Genomic DNA, 5,055 nt, shown 5'->3' with positions numbered 1-5,055 from the left:
GTATGGTGGGTGCCAGCTACTTTCACTTGTTAGGAGTAGGGGCTGAAAAGAGCTCTTTGTATAGGTTGGGTTTGCTGGGCTTTGATGCTGACCTTCTTTTTTTGAAAAGGGGAAGGTTTGATAAAGGAGCTTTTAAGCCCTTTTGCTGGATTGTTGGTCTGCAGCCCCGCCCTATAGAATAGAATGAATCCAATAAGGAGAGGCCTATGGATGACCGAGCCACTCTTATACTACTCCTTACCTCACCCCCTTCTCACTTAAAGGGCGAAGTCGCTGAAGCGAGTCTAAAGGCCAAAGAGTGATCTTTGAACGTTACTACGCATCCTTATTAATGAATAGGTATAGTGTAAGGTAGGTTTGTTTGGGTATAGCAGGACTTGAACCTGCGACCATTAGGTTAAAAGCCCAATGCTCTACCAACTGAGCTATACACCCCCAAAAAAGATAGATAGTAGTAAATAAAGATTGGTGCAGAAAAGAGGGCGGCCCCTCTTCTCATCATATTAAAGGGGCGCAGCTCTGTATGAGGCTCGTACTGCGGAGCAAGCGAAGAATAAGGGCGCGCGTTAGCACTCCTGCAAGAAAACGGCCTTACTCAACAAGCGCACCTTTATTAGTAAGTTGTTTCCACTCATTGAAGATTCTATCTACAAAAGAAGGTCAACGGGGGATACTAAAGTTGCTCTCACTGACACCATCTACGAGAAGGTGAGGAGGTCGTCTTTCTTTTCTTTCCGGCCGCCATACGGTTCGCCTTAAAGCCGGAGAAAGGGAGGAGCAGTTATCTATGTAATTACGGTCTTTGTTGGCCGTTGTTCCGGTCGAGCACTCTCTTTTCTTTGCTTTGTTCAATAGAGTCTTACCAAACAAGACTGACTTCTTACCAACCCGCGAAGGGTTGTGAAGTTGGACCAGGTACGAAGAATGAATCTATATCTGTGTACAGTACGGAAGTTGCTGGCCGGCGGCCGCTCAACTGTTCGAGCGCAATACAGTGGTGGTTGGTTCCGATTCGACAAGGGTAGAATGCCTGGTCGAAGGTCCAGTACAGTAGGTAGCAGGCGTGTTCGTTTTGGCTCCCGAGCGAGAACGAGAAAGAGGCGCTGCACCATTCTTGCTGCTATGTACGTGAACCTTGACTTGAGAGATTCATCCAATGGAACCCACACTCAAAGGAGGACCACAAGCTCGGGGCTCGACGAAACATAAAATATCAGCATTAAGAAACTGACTTATTGGGGTTAGCAGTGAAAGAAAGAGCCCGGCATTCATATGAATAGCTTAGTCTACTAAAATCAAAGAGGGACCAGCCTCATCGTGGTAATTATCGTTCACCTCTAATGTGACACGTTCCCTCCCAGTTATATGATCCACGGGATCAGTCGGCTAGAGAGCGGGGCTATTCTTCTTCCGGGGAGGGAAAGTCGTCCCCTCTACTGATCGAACCCTCAGTTCGGGGGTCTTCGTCAACATGTTTTGAGGCTCCAGTCTTCGGCGGGTCACCATTACTTGACTTAGAAAGGCGAACATCTAGGCAAGGGAAAGCGCAGTGCGCCTGGTGCAAATGGCTTTTTTCATGATATACCAATCAGAATGGAGGACCCTACCTACGTACATGATTGATAGAAGAACTACGTAGGGGGTCGGTCAACTTGATGCGGGAGAGGCATGAGTGCAGTTCGATCTTGTGGTGTATTCGTTTGTAGTGAGTAGGGCCTCTTTCTCGTTGATCAGTTCGCCTCCGCTCTATTGAAAGGTCTCCATTCCTACGGCGGTTTTGTCAACGAACGCGTCTCGGGCCGGATTGACTAACCTAACCCTTACTTAAGGGGGCCTTGCCATAGTTGGGTGCTCTGCTTTAGTGTGATTTACGAAGGCTAGGCTAGTAATACCAAAAATGAAAAGAGATCGGGGTCGATAGTTGGCAAGGAACTTGATCCCCCCAAAACACAAAAGGGGCAGCTGCGGTCGAACTCGAATTCTGGAAATCAAATAAGTCGGGGCCCTTTTACCTTACCAAGTCTACCGGATAGAAATTAGCAGATCAGGTATAGATACGGGAAAGGCTTTCTCCCTCAGTGGAATCGGTGGAACGCCCTGCTTCCGGCTAAGTATACAGAGTTGGGTCTACCGTTCGTTCCACCGTTACCTCTATTCTATTCCGATCTTTCTTTTCTCCTTTGCTTCCTTGTCTCGTCTATCCTTCTCTGCCTTCAGCCTGTCTTTGAGCTCTATCCCGTCCTTCCTTTGGCTTGCCCTGAGGATTGACTCTCCAAAGTCAGTCGATTTGATCACTGTTCGGTTCGAGTCTTCATCGATCGGGTGGATCTATATGCTGAGGGGGGATGGAAAGGTGGGTGAGTCATGGCTGTGGACAGAGAGAAAGAAAGCGGTAGTCTTCCGGTGGAATAGATTTATAGTAAGTGTCTTCTTTCCTTCTCTTCTAGTAAGCGCCGTCAGGTCTCTCTTCTTGGGATATCTTGATCACCAGAAAGGATAGAGATCTTAAGTAGACATGCTTTAGGCATCGATCATCTTCCTAACTACATGGTACTCCCCCTCCCATTACTGGAACCGACGAAAGGGGGTGGAATAAAGAAAATGAGGAAGTGTCCCTTAGAGAAAGAGAGTCCGCTCTCTCATTGTCTGATTGCATCGTAGAGCGTCTGCACCAATTGCTTGGTTGCAGTAGCAGCCCCCTTTCTCCTTCTTTCATATGATAAATTAGAAAGATTTTAAATAGAGTAAGTGTAAGAGCGACTTCAATCTTTATTCGCTAAAAAAGAGAAGCTGGGTTCCGATAATAGTAGTTTCATCTGGATTGGGTTAGTGTTCAGTGTACCTATGCTTCTTTCGATCTGCTTTCTAGTTATGAATAAGACTCGTCTTCAAGTTCAAGTTAATATCATAGATAAAGATAAGAAGTGAAGAAAGACAGAACGAATCTCTTATCGCCATCTTTATCTTTCTAGCAGTGCTCTCAACTATTATCTTATTATATATAATACATATCTTTCTTCTCTTCTGCTCTTTGCTATCATAGCCACTTCTACATCAAACTGTGCTGCAACCTTAATCCTAAGAAGACGGGGTAGGACTGGAGTCTTAGGGATCTCTTTAGAATGTGGTGTGCCCTTGGCCGGGGCAAAAAGACAAAAATGATTCTCGAAAGTGGTAGCTCTGCGAAGGTTCCATCTACAGAGCAGGTGGAGAAGGTCGGCGGGCTTCATCTAAGTCCCTATCGGAGGTTCCATAAGGTACATTCACTTTGTTGGGAGGTGTAGACGCTTAAGCTGGGAACGGCAGTAAGGTCCCTCTTGAGATTTGTCACTTCTTGCTTGGCTTGTAAGGCTGTGGCAATAGGAGGTTGGAGCGATGCATGATGGCCGGGAAAAGACGTAGCGCTTTAGAGAAATCGGGATTACACCCTTTTTTATATTATATCCCTGTCACAGAGTTTGGCCAGAAAAAAGGTCACGCTTTGGCCTATAATGAGATAATTAGTTTATGCACGTGGTGGAGCGGGCAGTCTTATGCCCTGGTAATCAAAGAAATGAGTAAAACGGCCCAAATAGCCAAATCGGTAAAAATGGCATAAGAGGCTTTTTATAAGTCCATTATGACGGTTCAGGAGGCTAGAACCGTTGACCTTGAGGATGAAGCATAGCGCTGCTTAAGTTAAGGAAGAGTTCGCTTTTCTTTTGCCGTAGGAGTTGCCGGCAGGTCTACCCCCTCGGAGACGGGTAGATCATCAGTCTGACTACTAATCAGGCCAGCGGAAAGCTAGGCCCTTTCTCACCTGCAGCAAATGAGGAGGGAGGCTGCTTTTAAGTGACTTGACAAAGGATTGGAACTAGGCCAATGCCAATCTCATCTATTGCAGCAAAGAAAGAGGAAAGGGGCGAAGCGCTAGTTTGAATTGAAGTAGAGGAGATGCCATACGGTAGGAGGCAATAATGAATTAAGCCGGTATGAATGGAGCCTTGTTTATTAGGCTAGATCGATGTGATGTATATTTATTGGCTCTAATCCTCGGGGCACCCTATGGCATATCCTCTTTAGAAAGAAGGTTTCATTAGCACACTTCAAATGGCTTCGTTTAGTGTAATCTGGCAACTGCGTATTTGAGAAGAGTCTTTACTATGGATGGGGATATTCATAGAATCTTCCTATTTTTTTTTGATTGCATAGGATAGAAAGATGAAAGAGAAAGACAAGTAAATGAAAGGCAAGTCACGGGATCAGAGGATTAGACCGATGTACCATAATAGTGCAGCAAGGAGGAGAGACTAAGCAATCAAAGGGATGCAAGCAAGTCAGCTGTTTCGGTACGAAAGCCTGACAGCAAGCATTCTCGATTGAAGCATGAAAGAGACTTTTTTCGGGGTTTAATAATTCAAAAAAAGAAGTAGTGCTTTATAGAAATAATGGATTAAAGCGGTTTTCTTGCTAATGAGATGAGGGGAAGAGCTGCTTTCGGTCTCGGTCCAAGGCATTCTCTCAAGTAGCAAAGGCAAGACGGAAAAGCAGGTGTTGTCGGCCTTTCCGCTGCTATTGGTTTACCGCTACAGGATTTGCGCTCTCCAAGCAAGCATTAAGATCAGGCATGTAGGAAGTAGGGTAAAAAAGTAAGCATGAAGCTTTGACATAAGGTTTGTCTTCCTCTACCTTCTCTTGCTATTGGATTGAAGAGAAGGCCAAGAAAGAAGTGATTAAGAGCACTTTCGAAGTCAGTATCCGCTTTGCTTTATGGTCAATATCATATCCAGATCCACCTTAGTCAGAGTTGCATCAACTAATACGGAATATCCGGTGTTAAGGAGCTCTAAACCCCCTGTTAGCTCACTTGGTCGTGTCCTGTGGAGACAGCTCCCAACCAGGACCAGGAAGGTTACATAAATTATGGAAATGAACCTTACCCTGTTTGACAAGTTGTTCCGACTTAAGGCCATTAAGTAGTGGAAGATCTTGGAAGGTCTTCCACTACTTAAGATGGTTCTTAATCGAGTCATCTTGGTAGTGACCGATGGTCTCAACAAAGAGCTCTGTGTCGGA

General features: G+C 45.5%; 1 non-coding gene across 1 annotated transcript; it reads right to left on the bottom strand.

Annotated features, from left to right (window-relative positions):
• Nucleotides 1–362: 362 nt before the first annotated feature.
• On the bottom strand, nt 363–435 carry TRNAK-UUU (transfer RNA lysine (anticodon UUU)). The gene has a single exon. It is a non-coding gene; the product is annotated as a tRNA-Lys (tRNA).
• Nucleotides 436–5,055: the final 4,620 nt, after the last annotated feature.

Source organism: Vigna unguiculata, unplaced genomic scaffold, assembly GCF_037176805.1.
Source record: "Vigna unguiculata cultivar grain cowpea cultivar isolate G323 ecotype 2 unplaced genomic scaffold, ASM3717680v1 ptg000201l, whole genome shotgun sequence".
Lineage (NCBI taxonomy): Eukaryota > Viridiplantae > Streptophyta > Magnoliopsida > Fabales > Fabaceae > Vigna > Vigna unguiculata.
This window is presented reverse-complemented; position numbering and strand designations above follow the sequence as displayed.